We start from the raw sequence: 25,494 nt of genomic DNA on the forward strand, positions 1-25,494 counted from the left end.
AGGTGAGGGGGGATCCCTGAGGCTGCCCGCGTCGCCTGGATCATAGATCCAGAGTGGATCTAAAGGATCCGGAGGGGCAGGGGCGGGCTCATCTACCCATTGACAGGCCGTGGGGAGACACACGCTGTAATGCCTGCGTGTGTGTCCCTGAGATCCACTTCCTAGTCCTACCAAGCTCCGTTGGTGTGGGGGGCGGTCCTCAGGCCCTCAGCTGTAGATAACAGCTGACGGGGACTGGGTGCTAAGCAGCAGAGTGGGAAGTGGATTGCAAAACGGTGTGCTGCCGCAAATGACGCACACCAGGTGTATGTCATCGGCATTGCATTCCAACCATGCAGGCCTGGTTGGAAGTGAGGTGACCCAGGGGTATCAGCAATTCATACTCACAGCAAACATCACTATTCACACATAGGGGTCCATCCTGCTCTCCCCGGTAGGGCCTGGGAGGTTATCCTGACGGGCTCCCCAGGCTCATTGTTCCTCCTGGACCAATACACAAGCCACACAGTCTGAAGGTAATTTATGAATTAATTTTATTATTCATGATGATTGAATTTAGTATTTAGATGTATATGTAATTCATGTTATCCTCTCAATCAGTCTTGCGTTTGTGAGACACGGCTAAACATCAGACAAAATGCTATGTAACTGTACATTTTTGGTTAAAGCTCTAGGTTGATATGTTGGAACTTTACTAGTGGGCAATTACAAATGCCCCATAATGTCATAATACTTTCATGATATATTAAATGCGATTTTTCATACGCTGTATCTGTAATGTCAATGCGTACTAAACATCATTGCACAAATGTTGTTGGTACTGTATTTTCTGATTACTTCTTAATACTGTAATACTTATATACCCTTTGTGCTATTTTAAAGGCCCTGACAAAGCAGGGTCTCCTGCGAAACACACAGGCCACATTTCTGACATTCTCTACCAGGATCTGCACAACCTAGACCAAAAGATTTTGTATATTTTTAAATCTGCGGTATAGATTGTTATTTCAACCCCACTGAGGCACATTCAAAGTCCCACTCTATCCTACTTTTAGTCTGATTTTTGGATAACAGTTGTAGGTCAACAACCTATAGTATACTTTAATTATGGTTTATTGTTGGGGACATAGTCCCAATATTTTCATGCCTTATCAAATTTTATGAAAGCATTAGCCTTAACAGAAAGTTTTCTTTCATACACATAATGAAGCTTAACCAGAACTTTAAGTTCTGACACATTAGGTGCTAAATCTTTACACCACATTTTGGTTATCAAAGATTTGGCTGCCAATAATACCTGAAGTACCACATTACGGTATTGAGCTGGGAATTTTTCAATACCTAGGTTTAATATTCCTAGGGCTGGGTCAGGTGGTGTTAGAATTCCAGTTAGCTTAGAGATTAGTTGAAATGTTTGTTGCCAAAAGCTAGACAGGTTCTTGCATGAACATAATATGTGGAGTATTGTACCTACTTGTCTGCATTCTCTCCAGCATAAAGGTTAGTGGGTTGGAAAGAACTTGGCCAACCGGTATGGGGTGAGACAACCACCTGGTCATAATTTTTTGAGCAAGTTCCCAATGGTTGATGCAATGGGTTATCGTGAAAGAATAATGAGAGGCTTTCAGCCATTGGGTATCCAAAAAAGAGGATTGTAGATCTTTTTCCCATTGCACCATTGGGGGGAGTTTTGGAAAAAGTAACTTTATGTCGTAGGAGGGAGTAGGATAGAGAGATGCTCTTGGGATGAGGGCTAGGGGTTACATAAAACTGCCAGGCCTGAGGATGTACGTAAAATGTAGGCTTGGAAGTAGTATTTAGAAAATGTCAAACACAAGTAAAGAGAAAGAAATCTTTAGGTGGAATGTTAAATGTAGATACCAGTTTTGAGAAGGGTTTGGGGGTATTATTATAGAGAAGGACTTCTACCCAACAGATGCCCAGTTTGTTCCAAGCCTTTGATTGTAAATATAGGATGAGAATCTCTAGGGTTGAGAGTGGGGTTAAGATGTTAGGATTTGGTTTGGAATGTGCAGGTCCAAGGATTAGTATTCTCCAGTAATCTTAATGGATGCCTGAACAGTAGGGGGTAGGTTTTCTAGGTTTAGAGTGGACCAAATGTCAGCCATAAGAAGAGCTCTAAGGTCTATGGCACCAGACAAGACAGATTCCATATCTACCCACAGAGTTTCTGGAGAGGGGTGGAACCAGAATTTAAACTGTGTAAGAATAGATACATAGTAGTAGTCGACAAGGTCCACAAAGCCCACTCTGCCAGCCTTTTTGTGCTTGATAAGATGTATATAGAAACACCTTGCTTTTTTGTTTTGCCTCACAAATCTCATTGTACAAAGTCTAGTTGGAGGCCAAGGTGCTGAGAGGGCTCCCCTTGCAGCTGAGTGCAGCGCAACCCTGAAGGTGGAACAGGGAATGCATTGTCCAAAGAAGCAGGGTTAGCCGGTGGCTGCGGCCTGATGACCTGATCACCATGGAGCAGCTGAAGCAAGCTGGATGCACCTTATGGCAGAAAGGAGCCAGACGTAACGGGTAGCTGGGAAATCCGGTAGGAGAATCAGAAGTCAGGTCAGGGGTCATACACAGGATCAGTTCTTAAGCAGATTCAAGATTCAGGTAGGGTCACTGGAACAAGCTGAGGTCATTCACGGTAAGACAGGCAGAAGCAGAGTTTGTGAGCCAAGTCGGAATCAATCAGTGGAGCAGGCAGAAGTATGTCAGAATATAAGCCAAGGGTGAAGCCAGGAGTTCAGAATAAACGGGTAGAGGAAGCCGGGTCATTCAACGGGAAGTCCAAGATCAGAATGCAGGCACACAGGGAACACAATGGAGCTGACGATAATCCAGCAACTCAGGGATCTCAGCAGTGGGTTTATATAGGCAGTGGGAGTCAGCATCTAATCACAACCTGCACCTGCACACTCCCGTTAGCACTGTCACGCATGTGCTTATGCCCGTTAGTACCGTTGCATATCTGCGTACGCCAATGCGCCTGGAGGTTTGTCTGGTGAAGCCATGATAAGTATTGGTGACATTGCCAGTCCTATGGCTATTTCCCTGACCCTCTTGTGGAGGGAAGTGAGAGAGCATAAGTATTCATTTTTGATAGGAATGAGAAGGGTCCTAAATATATATAACATTTGTGGCAAGATCATAATCTTGAAGGTGGACAGTTTACCTATCCATGTGAGTTCACAGAGGTAATATTTGTTAAATTTTTGGCCTATTTTTGCTATGAGTGGTTTGTAGTTCGCTTCGGCCAGTTGGAAGGGAGAGGGAGTGAGTTGGATACTTAAATAGGAGATACTTTTATCTTCCCATGTATAAATATAATTTACTTGTTGATTGCAATTGCTCTTAAAAGACGTCAATAGCTTTGGCACTCAGTGCCGATACACTTTGAAAGCCAATTACACACACAACACTATACCCAAATTAATTATTTTTATACTTTTTTGAGATGGATAGAGCTTTATTTTGATGGCATGTTATTTTATTCATATCTTTCTATATAAATTAAATAATACAGAAAGTTTTTGAAAAAAAACATATTTTTTTTTTTAGTTTCTGTTATACAGTTTTGCAAATAAATGATCTTTCTTCATAAATTTAGGCCAAAATTTATTCTGCTACATTTATTTGATAACAATAACCCAAATCAGTGTATATTATTTGCTGTGTGTGAAAATTACAGAGTCTAAAAACTATTATATATATTTGACAATTGATCAATCATGACGAACTGAGGCCATAAAGTAACAGGACAGTACAAATACCCACTAAATAACCTCTTTTTAAAAAGTAGACACCTTCTTTTTTTTCCCAAAAAATAAAATGTGCTTTTTTCTACATACTGTTACTAGAACAGTACGTCAGCATATGAGTGGTGTAGCAGTGATCAGGAACACTGACTGGTGAAAGTATGTAAATATAATATATATTTTTTTATTTACATTTCTTTTTTTTTTTTACTTTTTCTTTTTTTTCTGCTCTGGAGAGAGGAACAAGGTTATTTTTTTGCACCATGATTGTCTATTTCTGTGATTATTACTGTGTAAGAAATAATTTTTACTTTGTGAATGGTATCCATTCATGTGCCATTGTATACTATTGTGATAACTGTGATTGGACAGCAGTCACATGGTACCAGGGCTGATCTGGTACAACGATCTGTGTTCTGCTGTGGCCGGTGCATACAGTGGGTCATAGATTGCGCCACTGCGCAGCTCCTAGGGCGAGCATGAGATCCACAACTGGGGAGGATGTCATACCATGCAGAGCTTATTACTTATGTTCAGATAAAGGAACACCTGGGTAGCAGTGATCATAACATGATTTCATTTGATGTTAGCTGTAAGCAAGAAATACATACGAGAAAGATAAAAACACTTAACTTCAAGAGAGCAAATTTTCAAGGATAAGGGCTGCTCTCCAGGACTTAGACTGGGAGGGAATATTGGTATCGATAAACACAGACCAGAAATGGGAATTCTTCAAGAAGACTGTTTGGGACCTCACTGCAAAGTATATTCCCATGGGCAATAAGTTTAAAAGGCTAAAAATAAAACCTATGTGGCTCACAGTCAAAGTTAAAAAAGCTATAAACAATAAGAAAAGAGCTTTTAAAAAATATAATAATGAAGGAACACTAGTGTCGTTTAAATGTTACAAAGAATTTAACAGAATATGTAAAAAGGAAATCAAGGATGCAAAAATTCAAAAGGAACGACAGATTGCAAAAGATAGCAGGACAAACCCCCAAAAATTCTTCAAATATATTAATAGTAAAAAGGTCAGGTCTGAGCATGTAGGCCCTTTACAAAATAATTTAGAGTGGGTGACTGGGGACAAAGAGAAGGCTAATTTATTAAATACTTTCTTCAGCTCTGTGTACACAAAAGAGCTTGGGGGAGCTCATGTCCATAATGGGGGTGGTATTGACACAGCCCCAAATGATCCACAATGGCTCAAAAGTTATATGGTCCAGAAATATTTAGACAGAATAAAGGTGGATAAAGCACCTGGACCTGATGGCATCCACCCATGAATCCTAAAAGAATTGAGCTCTGTAATTTCAAAGCCATTGTATCTAATTTTTCGGGACTCATTAATGACGGCAATAGTACCACTGGATTGGCGCAGGGCGAACGTGGTGCCTATATTTAAAAAGGGAACAAAGTCTTTACCAAGTAACTATAGACCTGTTAGTTTAACTTCTATAGCTGGGAAGATACTGGAGCGTTTAACCAGTTGCCGACCGCCGCACGAACATATACGTCCTCAGAGCGGCACGGGAAGGCAAAAGGACTTACAGGTACGTCCTTGCCTGCCCGCGGGTGGGGAGTCCGATCGGACCCCCCCCAGTGCCTGCGGCGGTCGGCAAATCTCCCCCGGCGATCGGTGGTGAGGGGGAGGCCATCCATTCGTGGCCCCCCCTCGCGATCGCTCCCAGCCAATGGGATCATTTCCCTGCCTCTGTATTGTACACAGAGGCAGAGGAAATGATGTCATCTCTCCTTGGCTCGGTATTTTCCGTTCCGGCGCCGAGGAGAGAAGACTGTAATGTGAGTGCACAACACACACACACACACAGTAGAACATGCCAGGCACAAAAAACACCCCGATCCCCCCCTGATCGCCCCCCGATCCCCCCCCAATCACCCCCCCTGTCACAAACTGACACCAAGCAGGTTTTTTTTTTTTTTTTCTGATTACTGTATTGGTGTCAGTTTGTGACAGTTACAGTGTTAGGGCAGTTAGAGTTAGCCCCCTTTAGGTCTAGGGTACCCCCCTAACCCCCCTAATAAAGTTTTAACCCCTTGATCACCCCCTGTCACCAGTGTCGCTAAGCGATCATTTTTCTGATCGCTGTATTAGTGTCGCTGGTGACGATAGTTAGGGAAGTAAATATTTAGGTTCGCCGTCAGCGTTTTATAGCGACAGGGACCCCCATATACTACCTAAAAAATGTTTTAACCCCTTGATTGACCCCTAGTTAACCCTTTCACCACTGATCACCGTATAACCGTTGCGGGTGACGCTGGTTAGTTCGTTTATTTTTTATAGTGTCAGGGCACCCGTTGTTCATTACCGAATAAAGGTTTAGCCCCCTGATCGCCCAGCGGTGATATGCGTCACCCCAGGCAGCGTCAGATTAGCGCCAGTACCGCTAACACCCACGCACGCAGCATACGCCTCCCTTAGTGGTATAGTATCTGAACGCATCAATATCTGATCCGATCAGATCTATACTAGCGTCCCCAGCAGTTTAGGGTTCCCAAAAACGCAGTGCTAGCGGGATCAGCCCAGATACCTGCTATCACCTGCGTTTTGCCCCTCCACCCGGCACAGCCCAGCCCACCCAAGTGCAGTATCGATCGATCACTGTCACTTACAAAACACTAAATGCATAACTGCAGCGTTCGCAGAGTCAGGCCTGATCCCTGCGATCGCTAACAGTTTTTTTTGTAGCGTTTTGGTGAACTGGCAAGCACCAGGGGCCTAGTACACCTCGGTCGTAGTCAAACCACCACTGCAGTAAGACTTGGTGACGTGGCGAGTCCCATAAGTGCAGTTCAAGCTGGTGAGGTGGCAAGCACAAGTAGTGTCCCGCTGCCTCCAAGAAGAAGACAAACACAGGCCTGTCGTGCCCATAATGCCCTTCCTGCTGCATTCGCCAATCCTAATTGGGAACCCACCACTTCTGCAGCACCCGTACTTCCCCCATTCACATCCCCAACCAAATGCAGTCGGCTGCATGAGAGGCATTTTCTTTATGTCCTCCTGAGTACCCCTACCCAATGAACCCCCCCAAAAATGATATCGTGTCTGCATCAAGCACGGATATAGGCGTGACACCCGCTATTATTGTCCCTCCTGTCCTGACAATCCTGGTTTTTGCATTGGTGAATGTTTTGAACGCTACCATTCACTAGTTGAGTATTAGCGTAGGGTACAGCATTGCACAGACCAGGCACACTTTCACAGGGTCTCCCAAGATGCCATCACATTTTGAGAGACCCGAACCTGGAACTGGTTACAGTTATAAAAGTTACAGTTACAAAAAAAGTGTAAAAAAAAAAAAAAAAAAAACACAAACAAAAATATAAAATAAAAAATAACAGTTGTCGTTTTATTGTTCTCTCTCTCTCTCTATTCTCTCTATTGTTCTGCTCTTTTTTACTGTATTCTATTCTGCAATGTTTTATTGTTATTATGTTTTATCATGTTTGCTTTTCAGGTATGCAATTTTTTATACTTTACCGTTTACTGTGCTTTATTGTTAACCATTTTTTTGTCTTCAGGTACGCCATTCACGACTTTGAGTGGTTATACCAGAATGATGCTTGCAGGTTTAGGTATCATCTTGGTATCATTCTTTTCAGCCAGCAGTCGACTTTCATGTAAAAGCAATCCTAGTGGCTAATTAGCCTCTAGACTGCTTTTACAAGCAGTGGGAGAGAAAGCCCCCCCACCGTCTTCCGTGTTTTTCTCTGGCTCTCCTGTCTAAACAGGGAACCTGAGAATGCAGCCGGTGATTCAGCCAGCTGACCATGGAGCTGATCAGAGACCAGAGTGGCTCCAAACATCTCTATGGCCTAAGAAACCGGAAGCTACGAGCATTTTATGACTTAGATTTCGCCGGATGTAAATAGCGCCATTGGGAAATTGGGGAAGCATTTTATCACACCGATCTTGGTGTGGTCAGATGCTTTGAGGGCAGAGGAGAAATCTAGGGTCTAATAGACCCCAATTTTTTCAAAAAAGAGTACCTGTCACTACCTATTGCTATCATAGGGGATATTTACATTCCCTGAGATAACAATAAAAATGATTAAAAAAAAAAAAATGAAAGGAACAGTTTAAAAATAAGATAAAAAAGCAAAAAAAAATAAAGAAAAAAAAAAAAAAAAAAAAAGCACCCTTGTCCCCCCTGCTCTCGCGCTAAGGCGAACGCAAGCGTCGGTCAAATGTAAACAGCAATTGCACCATGCATGTGAGGTATCACCGCGATGGTCAGATCGAGGGCAGTAATTTTAGCAGTAGACCTCCTCTGTAAATCTAAAGTGGTAACCTGTAAAGGCTTTTAAAGGCTTTTAAAAATGTATTTATTTTGTTGCCACTGCACGTTTGTGCGCAATTTTAAAGCATGTCATGTTTGGTATCCATGTACTCGGCCTAAGATCATCTTTTTTATTTCATCAAACATTTGGGCAATATAGTGTGTTTTAGTGCATTAAAATTTAAAAAAGTGTGTTTTTTCTCCAAAAAATGCGTTTGAAAAATCGCTGCGCAAGTACTGTGTGAAAAAAAAAATGAAACACCCACCATTTTAATCTGTAGGGCATTTGCTTTAAAAAAATATATAATGTTTGGGGGTTCAAAGTAATTTTCTTGCAAAAAAAAATAATTTTTTCATGTAATCAAAAAGTGTCAGAAAGGGCTTTGTCTTCAAGTAATTAGAAGAGTGGGTGATGTGTGACATAAGCTTCTAAATGTTGTGCATAAAATGCCAGGACAGTTCAAAACCCCGCCAAATGACCCCATTTTGGAAAGTAGACACCCCAAGCTATTTGCTGAGAGGCATGTCGAGTCCATGGAATATTTTATATTGTGACACAAGTTGCGGGAAAGAGACAAATTTTTTTTTTTTTTGCACAAAGTTGTCACTAAATGATATATTGCTCAAACATGCCATGGGGATATGTGAAATTACACCCCAAAATACATTCTGTTGCTTCTCCTGAGTATGGGGATACCACATGTGTGGGACTTTTTGGGAGCCTAGCCGCGCACGGGACCCCGAAAACCAAGCACCGCCTTCAGGCTTTCTAAGGGCGTAAATTTTTGATTTCACTCTTCACTGCCTATCACAGTTTCGGAGGCCACGGAATGCCCAGGTGGCACAAACCCCCCCAAATGACCCCATTTTGGAAAGTAGACACCCCAAGCTATTTGCTAAGCGGTATAGTGAGTATTTTGCAGACCTCACTTTTTGTCACAAAGTTTTGAAAATTAAAAAAAGAAAAAAAACATTTTTTTTCTTGTTTTTCTTCATTTTCAAAAACAAATGAGAGCTGCAAAATACTCACCATGCCTCTCAGCAAATAGCTTGGGGTGTCTAAAATGGGGTCATTTGGGGGGGTTTGTGCCACCTGGGCATTCCATGGCCTCCGAAACTGTGATAGGCAGTGAAGAGTGAAATCAAAAATTTACACCCTTAGAAATCCTGAAGGCGGTGATTGGTTTTCGGGGCCCCGTACGCGGCTAGGCTCCTAAAAAGTCCCACACATGTGGTATCCCCATACTCAGGAGAAGCAGCTAAATGTATTTTGGGGTGCAATTCCACATATGCCCATGGCCTGTGTGAGCAATATATCATTTAGTGACAACTTTGTGCAAAAAAAAAAAAAATTGTCACTTTCCCGCAACTTGTGTCAAAATATAAAATATTCCATGGACTCAACATGCCTCTCAGCAAATAGCTTGGGGTGTCTACTTTCCAAAATGGGGTCATTTGGGGGGGGTTTGTGCCATCTGGGCATTTTATGGCCTTCAAAACTGTGATAGGTAGTGAGGAGTAAAATCAAAAATGTACGCCCTTAGAAATCCTGAAGGTGATTGGTTTTCGGGGCCCTGTACGCGGCTAGGCTCCCAAAAAGTCCCACACATGTGGTATCCCCATACTCAGGAGAAGCAGCTAAATGTATTTTGGGGTGCAATTCCACATATGCCCATGGCCTGTGTGAGCAATATATCATTTAGTGACAACTTTTTGTAATTTTTTTTTTTTTTTTGTCATTATTCAATCACTTGGGACAAAAAAAATGAATATTCAATGGGCTCAACATGCCTCTCAGCAATTTCCTTGGGGTGTCTACTTTCCAAAATGGGGTCATTTGTGGGGGTTTTGTACTGCCCTGCCATTTTAGCACCTCAAGAATCGACATAGGCAGTCATAAATTAAAGGCTGTGTAAATTCCAGAAAATGTACCCTAGTTTGTAGGCGCTATAACTTTTGCGCAAACCAATAAATATATACTTATTGACATTTTTTTTACCTAAGACATGTGGCCGAATACATTTTGGCCTAAATGTATGACTAAAATTGAGTTTATTGGATTTTTTTTAGAACAAAAAGTAGAAAATATCATTTTTTTTCAAAATTTTCGATCTGTATAGCGCAAAAAATAAAAACGGCAGAGGTGATCAAATACCATCAAAAGAAAGCTCTATTTGTGGGAAGAAAAGGACGCAAATTTTGTTTGGGTACAGCATTGCATGACCGCGCAATTAGCAGTTAAAGCAACGCAGTGCCAAATTGTAAAAAGTGCTCTGGTCAGGAAGGGGGTAAATCCTTCCGGGGCTGAAGTGGTTAATAAAAGACCACATAGATGAGATCTAGCTGGAAAAAAAAAAACATTTTAAGCAACAGACAGCATGGATTCATGAAAGACAGAAGTTGTCAGACAAACCTGATTTCTTTTTATGAAGAGGTAAGTAAAACCTTGGACAGAGGCGTGGCGGTGGACGTGGTATACTTGGATTTTGCAAATGCTTTCGGTACAGTTCCACACACACGGCTCATGTGTAAGGTAAAGTCTACAGGCTTGGAAATATCAGTTTGTAAAGGGATAGAAAACTGGCTAAAAGATAGAATTCAGAGAGCAGTGGTTAACCACTTAAGCCCTGGACCATTTGGCTGCCTAAATACCAGAGGACTTTTTACAATTTGGCACTGCGCTGCTTTAACTGGTAATTGCGCGGTCATGCAATACTGTAACCAAACAAAATTTGTGTCCTTTTGTTCACACAAATAGAGCTTTATTTTGATGGTATTTGATTGCCTCTGCCATTTTTATTTTTTGCGATATAAACAGAAAAAAACGAAAATTTTGAAAAAAATTATATTTTCTACACTTTGTTATAAGAGAAATACAATAAACTCAATTTTATTCAAACCTTTAGGCCAAAATGTATTCAGCCACATGTTTTTGGTTAAAAAAAAATGTCAATAAGCGTATATTTATTGGTTTGCGCAAAAGTTATAGCGTCTACAAACTAGGGTACATTTTCTGGAATTTACATAGCTTTAAGTTTATGACTGCCATCTCATTTCTTGAGGTGCTAAAATGGCAGGGCAGTACAACCCCCCCAAATGACCCCATTTTGGAAAGTAGACACCCCAAGGAAATTGCTGAGAGGCATGTTGAGCCCATTGAATGTTTAATTTTTTTTGACCCAAGTGATTGAATAATTACAAAAAAAAGAATGTCTTTTTTACAAAAAGTTGTCACTAAATGATATATTGCTCACACATGCCATGTGAAATTGCACCCCAAAATACATTTTGCTGCTTCTCTTGAGTACATGTATGGGACTTTTTGGGAGCCTAGCCACGCACGGGGCCCGAAAGCCAAGCACCGCCTTCAGGATTTCTAAGAGCGTACATTTTTTATTTCACTCCTCACTACCTATCACAGTTTTGAAGGCCATAAAATGCCAAGATGGCACAACCCCCCCCCCCAATGACCCCATTTTGGAAAGTAGACACCCTAAGCTATTTGCTGAGAGGCATGTTGAGTCCATGGAATATTTTATTTTTTGCCACAAGTTGCGGGAAAATGACAAACTTTTTTTTTTGCACAAAGTTGTCCCTAAATGAAATATTGCTCAAACATGCCATGGGCATATGTGGAATTACACCCCAAAATACATTCTGCTGCTCCTCCTGAGTACGGGGATACCACATGTGTGAGAGCCTAGCCGCGTACGGGCCCCGAAAACCAATCACTGTCTTCAGGATTTCTAAGGGCGTAAAATTGTGATTTTACCCCTCACTACCTATCACAGTTTCAAAGGCCATAAAATGCCAAGATAGCACAACCCCCCCCCCCCAAATGACCCTATTTTGGAAAGTAGACACCCCAAACTATTTTCTGAGAGGCAGGGTGAGTATTTTGCAGCTCTCATTTGTTTTTGAAAATGAAGAAAGAAAAGAAAAATGTTTTTTTTTTTTTTCTTTTTACAAATTTCAAAACTTTGTGACAAAAAGCGAGGTCTGCAAAATACTCACCATTCCTCTCAGCAAATGGCTTGAAGTGTCTACTTTCCAAAATGGAGTCATTTGGGGGGGGGGGGGGGGTTGTGCCATCTGGGCATTCCATGGCCTCTAAAACTATGATAGGCAGTGAGGAGTGAAATCAAAAATTGACACCCTTAGAAAGCCTGAAGGCGATGCTTGGTTTTTGGGGTCCCGTACACGGCTAGGCTCCCAAAAAGTCTTGCACATGTGATATCCCCGTACTCAGGAGAAGCAACAGAATGCATTTTGGGGTGTAATTTCACATATGCCCATGACATGTTTGAGCAATATATAATTTAGTGAAAACTTTGTGCAAAAAAAAAATAGTTTTTTTCCCGCAACTTGACAACTTGAACTCGACATGCCTCTCCGCAAATAGCTTGGGGTGTCTACTTTCAAAATGGGGTAATTTGGGGAGGTTGAACTGTCCTGACATTTTATGTACAACATTTAGAAGCTTATGTCACACATCACCCACACTTCTAACCACTTGAAGACAAAGCGCTTTTTGACACTTTTTGTTTACATGAAAGAGAATTTTTTTTTTGCAAGAAAATTACTTTGAACCCCCAAACATTATATATTTTTTAAAGCAAAGGCCCTACAGATTAAAATGGTGGGTGTTTAATTTTTTTTTTCACACAGTATTTGTGCAGCAATTTTTCAAACACATTTTTTGGGGGAAAAACGCACTTTTTAAAATTTTTTTGCACTAAAACACACTATATTGCCCAAATGTTTGATGGAATAAAAAAGATGATCTTAGGCCGAGTACATGGATACCAAACACGACATGCTTTTTAAAATTGTGCACAAGGACAAAACCAGGGTGAATCTAGTGCCATCCCTGCCTTAATCCACCTTACCGAGGCGCCGTTTTGTCTGCACTAACGCCTGGACCCCCTCTGTTACAGCCCTGGTGAGGTGTCAGTGAAGCTTGGCGGACTAAACTTGTCTTGGGCCTGCTGCTCGGCCCGACTGCGGACGCCCGTCGCCATCTTGCGGCCTTTAGATCACCCAGGGGCCTCGGCTTCTCACCTCTGGAACCCGAGCACCCTGCCCCAGCTTGTCAGAGGCGGCAATCCCGGAGAACATAGGCCGCGCATGTAGCGGTGGAGAGTCGCCCGGAGATCCGTAACACCGGCCCCGGTCCCCTGCGGCCTGTCGCCACATTCCAGCCTCCAGACCCAGCCTATCTAATCCTCTGGTCGCAGTGAGTAACTGGGCAGCTGCCTGCCTCTCCCACTCCGGTTACCCCCTGGCTGTGACTGTACACTGTTATACCGTCGGGGGGCCCGCTGTCTGCACCACATAGTACCTTTTTAGGCTGCCTCAGGAAAGTCCGCTGCTTCGGCCTACACTGGAGACTGGCGGCCATCTTGCTGCTCCCACTACACCCTATCTAGCCTTATCCAGCTCCACTTGTCACACAGCTCTCTCCTCACCAGGTTTAGTGCAAAGCTGGGTCTTTTTTTTACTTACTCACAAGGCTATAGTAAACCCCCTTCCTACTGAACAAAATATTTAATGTATGTTACCGGGCCTCGCATGGCATTGAATAAATGTGAGTGAGGTGGGCCCCGCTCAGCCTTCAGCCTTTCAGCTCCAGATATGCCAACCAAGACACCTAAACCCCGCTCCACATTGGGTAAAAGATCCGGGAAGGGATCAGCATCTCACCCAGACGCTTCCGGCTCCATTCAGCGATACCTAGCTTCTGGAAGAATCACCACCGGAGCCCAAGGCAGCCAGGCCAGAGCCACGAGACCGACTGTCTCTCCCTCTTCCCACGCAGCCTCGATGAGAGAGAGCTCTCCTGCCTCCTCATATTGCTCGGAAACCATGGATGATCCCGGTTCTCCTGCTGGCTCAGAAATTACATCTTTGATGAGCGGTCTTAAAAAAGAACTTGCAGGAATGTTCCACAGTCTGGAAAATTCCATTATGAAAGAAATTACGGCTGTGCGGACCGACATGTTACACATCTTGGTCAGAGTAGAAGAAACGGAGCAACGACAGGACTCGACAGGACATGCATCAGCCATAAAGGAATTGCAGGAGACTGTTACCCAGTTAGCTTTAGCTCATCGTTCCACTCTATATAAACTCAAAGACCTCGAGAATCATAACCGCAGAAATAATCTCCGTGTCAGAGGCAACCTGAAGCAACAAGACATAATGACCTTGAGCCATCTATCCGAGGTATTTTCAATACTATACTGGGTAACCCTGTCACCGATCCACTGTGCTTTGACTGAGTACACCAGGCTTTACGACCCCGCAACGCTAATTCAGACCAACCCTGAGATGTCATATGCCGTCTGCACTACTTTGAGGATAAAAACGCCATCATGACAAAAATGCGGAACACCCCTAACATTGACTTCGATGGGGCGGTCATCAATATATTCCCAGACCTCTCCAAGGAAACCTTGGATCGCCGCAGAGCCCTGAAGCCACTTTTGGAACACATGCGTACAGATGGGACTACATACAGGTGGGGTTTCCCTGCCTGTCTGATTGCCACTAAAAATGGCCGCTCCCACACACTCCGCTTTCCAGGAAGAACTCTCATCCTTCCTACAAGATCTCAACCTCCCACCCAAGGAGCTCCCAGGTTGGCAGGATCCCATCCCTAAGTTTTCATGTCCCATGGATCCTGTATGACGAAAAACCCCTTCAAAGAAAAGGCGCACTTCAATTCCTGGATCCGCACAAAAACATGGTTGAGATGCGCATCTCTTTCTCTATGCCTGCGCTACTAACGTAGGTGCCTAATCTTACATTAGTTGTAATGTCATGGTCAGGTCCCTGAAACTTCTTTTCCACTGGATTTGACTATGCTTGGATATCGCTGACCTGTCACCATTTTGTATGCCGTTTTGTTTATTCTACTTCTGGTATTTTCTTTTTTTTTGCCAGTTTGATTTAACTGCAGGTTTTTTGTTTTGCAGGATTTATAAAGTTTAAGGTGTTTTTGTTCTTATAACCCCTTTATTTTGCTGGAGCTAACTGCCTAAAGTTATAATTCTTACATTCACAGACCGAATTCTGACGGATGTGTTGTCATTAGACTCCCTATATACAGTATTCCCACGCCCCCCTCCTCCTGGGGTTGGTGAGTGCGAGCTGCCTACAAGGTGATATATTCGGTCTCTATCTGGGGATCTGGATGGTCGCTCGCTCTCTCTCTCCCCACTGGGACCACTGCAGATTTCTGCGTGTTATTCATGTGTTTCCCACAAGATCGTTAATACGTGAATATGTACTCTGTAAATGTGTATTTTTTTCTCTTTCTTCTTTTCTCTTCCTCCAAATTACTTTTACTCATTCCTCCCCCTTTCTCCCATCTCCCGGTTGGTATGCGTGGAAGTGTAAGCTAAAGGGTCTCACTCCGCTATTATGCCCCGTACACACGGTCGGACATTGATCGGACATTCCGACAACAAAATCCTAGGATTTTTTCAGACGGATGTTGGCTCAAACTTGTTTTACGTACACACGGTCGCACAAAGTTGTCAGAATTTCCGATCGCCAAGAACGCAGTGACGTCAATCACGTACGACGAGACTAGAAAAGGCCAGTTCAGAACCAAGCGCGGCACCCTTTGGGCTCCTTTTGCTAATCTCGTGTTAGTAAAAGTTTGGTGAGAGACGATTCACGCTTTTTCAGACTCGTGGCTTTCAGATCGTTTTCTGCCGTTCAGTTTGTGCTTGTGGGTTTGTATCTGCTCTTCAGTGCGTGCAAGCAAGTTCCGGATGACTTAGTCATTGTCTTCTTGTTCATTCGTTACTGTTTTTCAGGTGCTCTTCACAGGCCTTGCTGTTCTTCAGTGCATTCTGTTACTTCGTTCTGAGCAGCCGACCGTTTTCTAGCCATGTTGCATATGCGTACTCCTCGTAGAGTTCGTGCTGTGCGGGGGCTTGGTGTTGGGGTCCTGACCTTGACACAAGTCCAGTCCATGAACAGGGTGGGGAGGAGTTCATGGACCAAGAATTGGTTGCTTCAGCGTGACCAGTTCTCTCATATGCCTTTGCTCCGTGAGATCCGTGAGAATAATCCTGATGATTTCAGGAACTTTCTCAGGATGACGGACCCCGTGTTTCACCGTTTGTTGGCTTCACTGACCCCTTATATTAGCAGGCAGGATACCTGCATGAGGCAAGCCATCACTCCGGAGCAGAGGCTGGTCGCTACCCTGCGGTATTTGCGGAGAAGCCTGCAGGACCTCAAGTTCTCAACAAGCATCTCCCCCCAGGCTCTGGGTATCATTATCCCAGAGACCTGTTCTGCCATCATCCAGGTCCTGCAGAAGGAGTATATGAAGGTAAGATTTTTATCCTTTAATATCACATTTCATTGTATTTAATGTTTGCTAATATATTGTATTTCTTTCCACATTCCCTAATTACCATGTTTGGAATATGCTGTGAATGTCCCCTTTGTCCTCATGCATGCTGGATTTTTATGTAATTAATTTTTTAGGTCCTTCATACAGATTGTCCTTCACTAACCTCCCCAGCATGCTCTACGGGCCCTATATTCACCTCATGTGGTCACTTAACAATGTATTTTATCAGCTCCATAGTAGTGCTTTACCCCCCCCCCTAAAATGTTTTGAAATGTTATTTTAGCTTTAAATTCAGGCAGAGTGGCAGAGGCTTTTTTTTTTGTGGTGTCCCCAAATCATTTTTAGTAACCCTCCCTCCCCCAACTGCTAAGTCAGCTGATCCTCTATCTATCCTCAATCATCTATCTGCTGACTTTGCCAAACCCATACACACTATACTCACCTCTTTTGTGCTCAGATTTATGGATGAATTCCCCAAAGCATGTAGTGCAAGGGCCTGCCTGTATACTTTCAAATGGTATTGTTTCAAGTTTTTGTATCCTATTATTATCTTGGCAGGTAATAGCAGAATGTCCAAATGTCCTCAAATGTGTACAGTGTGTATTTATATCTTTGTATTATGACACTTCTTACCTGTCCAGTGGGCTGCCAATAGTGTAACTAAGGAGGGGCTGTTCCAAGTAATACCCTGTATTTAGGCATTCATCTCTCAATGAAGTGAAGAGGGTTACCTGTCCAAGATTTCCACACCCCCCATAATGTTAGAAATGGCCCATGAGAGGGGGGGGATATGATAGGTGTACCTTATACTTTGGCGTTGTTAAATTCCCCTTACTAAATGCTGGAGGTTGGCCAAGAATGTTTGTGTCTAATCTGCTTGCCATGTTTATGTGCAAAAATACTCATTTATTTTTGTTTTCCTCAACAGTTTCCTTCCACGCCACAGGAATGGCAGACTGTGGCCTCCCCCTTTGCCCAGCGGTGGAACTTTCCTAACTGCGGAGGGGCAATTGATGGGAAACACGTCCACATCGTCCCACCACCCAACTTGGGGTTGTACTATTTCAACTATAAGGGGTTCAATAGTATAGTGATGTTGGCGGTGGTGTCGACTAATTACGACTTCTTGTATGTGGACGTGGGGAAGAATGGCCGGATGTCCGATGGTGGAGTCATCGCCCAGACAGAGTTCTACAGGCATCTCCAGAATGGCAGCTTGGACTTGCCAGCTCCAGACGACAATGTGGAAGGACTCCCATTTGTGTTCGTTGCTGATAAAGCGTTTGCACTGGGGGACCATCTTATGCGGCCATTCCCTATGAGGACCCTCACCCCGGAACAGAGGGGTTTTTATTACCGGCTGGCCAGAGCCCGAAGAGTGGTGGAGAACACATTTGGAATCCTGGGCAGCCGGTTCTGCCTATTTCTGACACCTATCCATATGGCGGAGTATAAACTTAATCATATCATCATGGCGTGCTGTATTCTCCATAAATTTTTAAGGAAACATTTAGCCAACTATGCTGGCTCTGTTGGGCCTGAGGCCGAAGTGATACCTGAAACAACACTGACGGCGCTTGAAAGCGGCCGTCCTGGCTTGCCCTCCCTGAGTGCCCGTGATGTCCGGTTACGATACCTGGAGTTCTTTGCGGGTGGGGGGCCATCAATATGCCAGCAAATATGTGAAGCCTTTTTCAAATAAAAAAGCCAAAAAAAGAAATTCTTTGTGGACATTTACTGCTTGTGTTTGTTTTAGCTGACCCTGACAGAAATGTGTTGAGTCCAGAAAATGGCGTGATTGTGTAACCTTATACAAAGCACTGTTGGGTGCTATTGACAAAATGCAAAGACACTTTTCACTACAAGTGCACTTGCAACTGCACTGAAACTGCACTTGTAGTGCCAAGAGGATTTGCCCTTAGGAAATAACCCCCATTTTCACTGAAAACACCAATTACATCACCACCAAAGTGTTTTAGCGTTGACACAATAATCCACACATTCTTGATTAACACACTTTTTAATACCTGCACAATCACATGTGCATTTACCAAAGGTTTTTCGAACAAACCAACATGTTTGTTGTCTAACAATTTTTGGGGTAGCATTATCAAAAATAGAAATGTCCATTTAAGATAAAACAGGCATGTGTAAAACCAACAAGAAAGACACAAATCTTGAACTTACAAAGTTCACATTTGCTAGAATTTGAAGGCAATATCAGACATGAGTATTTAGGAACTGTGTTTGATATTGCGTTCAGATGGGGTGAAGTCACCCCAGGAAAAGCCAAATTTGGAAGATGCACACCAATTTACGAATTTCAACATGTGCAACCTGCCATCACGGGGGATCAAGGGACGTGTTTGGGGTGAGAAACCCCTTCCTCTCAGCTACTTTATTATTGAGGAAGGGGTTGCACCCCCAAAACGCGTCCATTGATCTCCCGTGATGGCAGATAGCACATGTTGACACACTGTGTGCATCATCCAAATTTGGCTTTGGGCAAAATCACAAAAACATTTTCACATTGTAGCACACCAAAAAACAAAGGGATTTGGAGGGGCTTTAAACTCGCCCCAAAACATCAATGATGTTTATATTTTTTTGAATAACATCATTGATGTTTTTCTTGATGTTTTCCAATTGTAAATTACACCCCATGATCTCCCCGATCAGGATCTGGGCACTTTCGGATTTGAAAGGATCTGGATCCACAACATCACGATCACCTAAAAAGAGAGGAACCCCCAAAAAAATTAGGTATCAAAAATATGCCGCCATCCATCTCTTACCTGAGCCTGTGGTCGCAGACACTCACCTGTTGTGGTGACTAGTTCCACCACGTCTTCTCCCTCCTGCTCAACTTGTGTTGGGGGGATTTCACCTTCTTCCAGAGGTGGGGGGGTCTCTGGTCTCCTCGGATGAGGGGTGTCCTCTGAGTCTTTTATCCCCTATGTAAAACAAAATGGTATAATTAGCACACAGATATTTGATGGCAGAACTAGAAATAGTAAACATTGCTTGGAAGTGGGGTACAATTGTCAATTTTAGCAGAGTTCCAAAATGTAGCATTTTCAGTGTCCTTTGTCAAGCTTCAATGCTTTACCTGTTTGGTACAAGCTTCACAGATGTAGCCCCCCCCCATAGTATACACTGGAGCACCTGTGTGGCCCCCTAATAAAAATGGTGTTCTTGTGTCCCACACTAGTGCTCCAGTGTCCAGATGTGAAAACAGCTGCTGAGTGTCCTCTCCTTACACAGAATCTAGTTTGCATTTCATTCTAGTAACAAAGCCATCTACACAACCAAATTCGTTTCAGACAAGTATAGGGCGTAAAAATGGTGGCCAAATGCATATGGCCTAAACAATGGTGTTTTATAGGCCGAAAGAAAAATGTTTGATACGAACGAATAATGTGCCCATGAACATGAAATTTTCCATTTTAAACTGTACAACAGTTCCTAAAAGCACATGGAGCAGCACGAATGTAATAAACCTCAAAAGAATAGGAACACAGCACAACTACTTACTTTTTTGCAGCACTCTCCGGATCTTTCTGTACTGCTCATGTTCTCATAATTTGAGGTCCAACCACCGCTTCCTGAGCTGATCTTTCGATCGTCGTACCCCCAATTTCCGGTGCAGATTCTTGACCACTTTCGCAATGATCTTGGCCTTTCTGACATTGGGGTTGGGTTAAGGCCCATACTTCCCCTCATAGTCGGCCCTCTTCAGAATGTCCACCATCTCCAACATCTCCCCAAAGGACATATTTGAGGCCTTAAATCTCCTTCTGGATTGGGACGTTTCCGGATCCGGGCTTTCCTCCTCTTCCTCCTCGTTGCTACAATTAGCATGATCCTGCTGTATCCGCCATGTGCTCTTCCCCCACTGCGCAGATCGAAAAGGGGCGAGGAATAGACTAGAAAGAATGTCAGGGGTGGGCAGAGTTACACGCATGCGCAGTGTGTATAAAGCATAACACGTGTGCGTCTTACGTACGATCTGTGAGCGGAGGAAGGAGCATCAGAGGCGCCGATCGTGATAACGAAGGTAAGATCTAAACTTGCGCCTATACTGCTTCGAAATGGAAGCCTATATTTTAACAAGATTAGGGGAGTTTGGCCTGACCTTAGGGTTTGTCTTGTGTTGTGTCTTGCAGAGAAAATGGATGGGTTCAACGACCACAATTTCCTCCCCCTGTTCATAGACAAATACAGGGAGCTGCCCTGTCTGTGGCAGGTGAGACACCCCCATTATAATAATAAACAAAAGAGGCAGGCAGCGCTGGAGAAACTGCTGGAGTTGGTGAAGCCGGTGGTCCCCACAGCAACAATCCCCTATTTAAAAACCAAAATTGTTGGCCTGAGGAGCACTTATCTTAGGGAGCACAAGAAGGTCACGGATTCCCAGAGGTCCGGAGCTGCAGCAGATGACGTTTATGTCCCCAGACTGTGGTACTATGAGAGACTGCGATTTCTGCCAGACCACACTGAAGTCAGGGAATCCCTCTCTACTCTTCCTTCCACTCTTCCTTCCACCCCACCTGAGGCTTCCGATGTCCAACCTGGGCCTTCCAGCCAGGAAGAAGTGGAGGAGCCCAGCTGGAGCCAGGTATAGCATTCTTCTACTGATTTCTGGTCAGTAAAGAAATGATGTTTACTAGATGTTATGATTGATCACTAATTGGTGATTGAAAAAAAGTGTTTTAAATATTAATAGACAGTAGTGGGCACCCAAAATTGTTAAAAGAAACAAAAATGCTGGGCTCAGAATGATAGTCTGTTATATTTGTTAACATTCAATTTGCAACAGTCAGGAGGTTAAAATTGTGTGTGATTGATGAATAAAAAACTACAACTATGTCCCTTTTTCATACACAGGAAGATCTCAGCCAGGAGGAGGTTGTGGAATGTGGCAGTCAGGGGCTAAGTGTCAGCCAAGAGAAGCCTGGGACAAGTCACAGCCTGACAGAATCGCAGGTTCCTCCCCTCCGCCTTCCATATAAAAGAGTGAGGAAGATGACTCCCATGCAGGATTCAGTGCTCAGGCTCATTCAGGAGGCTTCTGCATCCCTCCGAGCCTTACCCACTCCTGAAGAGGCCTTTGCCTGCATGGCTGCCACCAAACTGCAGGGCATGCAGGAGGGTCAACGCCTTCTGTGTGAGCAACTGATTTATAAAGTCCTAACTAAGGGGGTGAGTGGGGAACTAACACCCAAGACCTATGTGATTGAGTTGGACCATCCTCCTCCTCCTGCTGCCACAACTCCACCACCAGAGCCACAGCGTGGAAGGAAGCGTGGAAAGAAGACCTGAGAGTGATGACCCTGGGTTCAGTCTGGTCTGACAGAAGCTGCAGTCTATCGTATGACCACAGCCTGGGGACACAGATGTCATCTGCTGCTTTCCGGATCTCTGGGACTTCTGGACCAGACTGCCCTCCCTTAGATAAGGACTCCTCAGGCCACCAATTTTGCTTGAAAATTATTGATGTCAGCCCTGGGGGTCCAAGGCTTCGCAAATTTCTGCTATTTCTCCAGAATTGCCTCCCTCTTTGTTTAGTTGTGAGCCCTTAATAAAAGTTTTATTTTGGGAAATTCTACTCTCCTGTGTGTGTTTTCATCCAAAAAGGACAGTTTGTTGGTGAGGATTCAGGTACATTTCTAACATAAAATGTGAAATTAACAAGGGACAACAACACCAAACAATCTCCTACAGATTAAATAGAACAACATATCAATGGTGTTGTGGTAACTTGACACATAAAACACACACAAAAATTTTAGGGAGTACAAATAAAAATCCAAAAAAAAAAAAAAAAACACCCTTCAAAAAAATACAAACACAAAAAAAAAATCTACATTAAAGTAAAAAAAAAAAAAATTACACCAAAATAATGTTGTCAGATGTGAGAAATCAAAATATATTGAGTGAATCACGATAAATAGTAACGAAATAAGTTTGTGAGAAGTGTGTGTGAATATGAGCAGCAAAACTACTTAATTCTTGTCACATTATAAAGAAGAAGAGAGTGCGCTGTATTAAACCATTTTTAACATTGCAGCGTGACGAATGTGCTGTATCCATTGCGAACGCTAAGTTTACCAGACCGAGCTGTTCCGTGTCGGAATTTCTTCTGAGCATGCGTGGCACTTTGTGCGTCGGAACAGGCCACACACGGTCGGAATTGACGCGATCGGATTTTGTTGTCGGAAAATTTTATCTCCTGCTCTCCAACTTTGTGTGTCGGAAAATCCGATGGAAAATGTCCGATGGAGACCACACACGGTCGGAATTTCCGACAACACGCTCCGATCGGACATTTTCCATCGGAAAATCCGACCGTGTTGACGGGGCATTACAATGGCTACGTTAACAATTACTTCATATAATGTTAGGGGTCTCAACGTTGCCGCTAAACGACACCAAGTCCTATGGGAACTAAAGCAAGCTGCTTGCTCTATTGCCTTTCTTCAAGAAACGCATTTAACCCACTCAACATCTGTCAAATTGACCTCACCCCACTTTCCACAGTGGTACTACAGTCTTTCAGACACCAATAAAGCCAAGGGTGTGGCCATTGGGTTCAGCGGATGTGTATATTTTCGCTTATCCGATATGCTAGCGGACGATCATGGTCGCTTTCTCTTCCTTAGGGGCTTCATAGGCAACATCCAGTGCACTTTTTCAAACGTATACTGTCCCAATCATAATCAGCCTACCTTTCCCAAACCCTCACTAAATTATCACATTTCGCCAAAGGAATAATTATCCTCGCAGGTGACATAAACATGCCTCTTGATCCAATATTAGATACGTCTCAAGGCCGTTCTAACATATCATTTAAATGTTTGACATTTGTCAAAAAGCGGCTCTTAGACCTTCAATTAATGGACGTCTGGCATCTACTTCACCCTAAAGAGAAGGATTTCTCACATTTCTCAACAACACACCATTCCTACTCTAGGATAGACAATATATTCTTAGATCACTTTCACCTCCCTCTTGTATAGTCTTCTCACATAGGCACCGCAACCATTTCAGACCATGCACCTGTTTCCATGCGTTTGACCATGCCCACTTTAACGCGTCGCACTAATAACTGGAAACTTAATGACTCTCTCCTCTCTAACCAAACTGAGGTTTCCATGCTGTCCTCACATCTGACTCAATACTTTAAAGAGAATGTCCTCTGAGACCTCCCCCTCACTTGTATGGGAAGCTCATAAGGCGACCATCAGAGGACATCTCATGGAACTAGGTGCAAGGAAAAAAAGAGAGCATAGTCACCAAATTGAACAGGTTTTGCAACAAATAGCTGACCTTGATAAGCAACACAAACTCTCTCTTCATATTGTGCACCTTAAGGCTCTCACATTCAAACGAGAGGAACTAAAGACCCTTCTTGACTTAGACACTAAAAAGAAATTCCAGCGCCTATCACAGAAATTCTATGAGTGGGGTAATAAGCCAAGCAAGCAACTTGCCAGATCCCTGAAAGATAAGCAAAGTCATTTATTCCCAAAATTAAACTCTCCACAGGTGAGCTTGCACACGAAACCCCAAGCATTGCTAAGGCTTTTAGAGAATTTTACGCAGATCTGTACAATTTTAAGAATGATCTATCCTCTCTATCTCAAAAAGAGAGAAGGAGTCGTATGCTCTCTTACTTGAAAGAAGCTAATTTACCTAGAATTTCTAACTCAGTTCTTGAGGAACTAGAAGCGGATTTCTCAATTGAAGAATTCCAGGCTGCCTTAAAATCTTCCCCTTTGGGTAAAGCCCCTGGACCTGATGGGTTCACTATTTTATATTGTAAAACATTTAGCGACATCCTACTCCCTCGCCTCACTGCCTATGCAAATTAAATATCTCATTCTTCAGGTTTACGCCCAGAGTCCCTCTCAGCTCACATCACTGTCATTCCCAAACCCAATAAAGATCCCACCCTCTGCGGCAGTTACAGACCAATCTCTTTAATAAACACTGACATCAAACTGTATTCCAAAGTAATAGCTAACCGCCTACTCCCCCTATTACCTAGTTGGATCTCGGCAGATCAATCAGGTTTCATACCCCATAGAGAAGCTAAAGACAACTCCCTGTGGGCAATTTCCCTAATCCAATACGTGCAGAGGTGCGCCCTGCCCACCCTACTCCTCTCCACTGATGCTGAAAAAGCATTTGATAGGGTGGACTGGGACTATCTCAAAATGACCCTGCGACACTTTGGACTCGGGCCTAAGATGCATCACCGTATTTCCTCCATGTATTCAAATCCAACAGCACAAATTTGTATCCACGGGGTGCTGAGTGACCCTTTTACCCTGCATAATGGAACCAGGCAAGGATGCCCCCTAGCCCCTATCCTTTTTGCTATTACCCTAGAACCCTTTTTATCCACAATTAGACATAACACTAATATACATGGCATACACGCAGGTAATAGAACTCACAAATACGCAGCCTATGCGGACGACATATTTTTTTTTATTCATCAACCACGTATCTCACTACCTAATTTAATGTCTGCTTTCTCCACCTTTCAAAGGATATCCAACTTTAAAATAAATCTGAAATCCTAAATATTAACCTCCCCAGATCGGAAGTGATTTCCCTGAAACCCCTCTTTCCCTTTAGGTGGGAACAAAAACATATGAAATACCTAGGCATCTATCTCACCCCTAATATCCATTCTCCTTTTAGACATAATTATATCCCCCTACTTAACAGTGTGAGAGAAGATTTGCGTAAATGGGATATATGGGACATATGGGATGCCATACATAAGAAATTCTCATGGAGGTATGACTCCCCTCTGATGCCACTCCTCAATCAAAACTACTTCTTACCAAGCTTACTGGATCCAGGATTTAAAACATGGGCCTCAGAAGAGCCTCTCTTATTGCATCATGTCCTCTGCTCTAACACACTTAAGCCATTATCTGCGATCCTAAGCCCTAAACCCATCACGTTTTTAGATAAGTGGAGATTCCGCCAACTACAACGCTTCCTGGGATCTTTCTCTCATCCGCTA

The sequence above is a fragment of the Aquarana catesbeiana genome, linkage group LG02 (assembly GCF_042186555.1).
Source record: "Aquarana catesbeiana isolate 2022-GZ linkage group LG02, ASM4218655v1, whole genome shotgun sequence".
NCBI classification, from domain to species: Eukaryota; Metazoa; Chordata; class Amphibia; order Anura; family Ranidae; genus Aquarana; species Aquarana catesbeiana.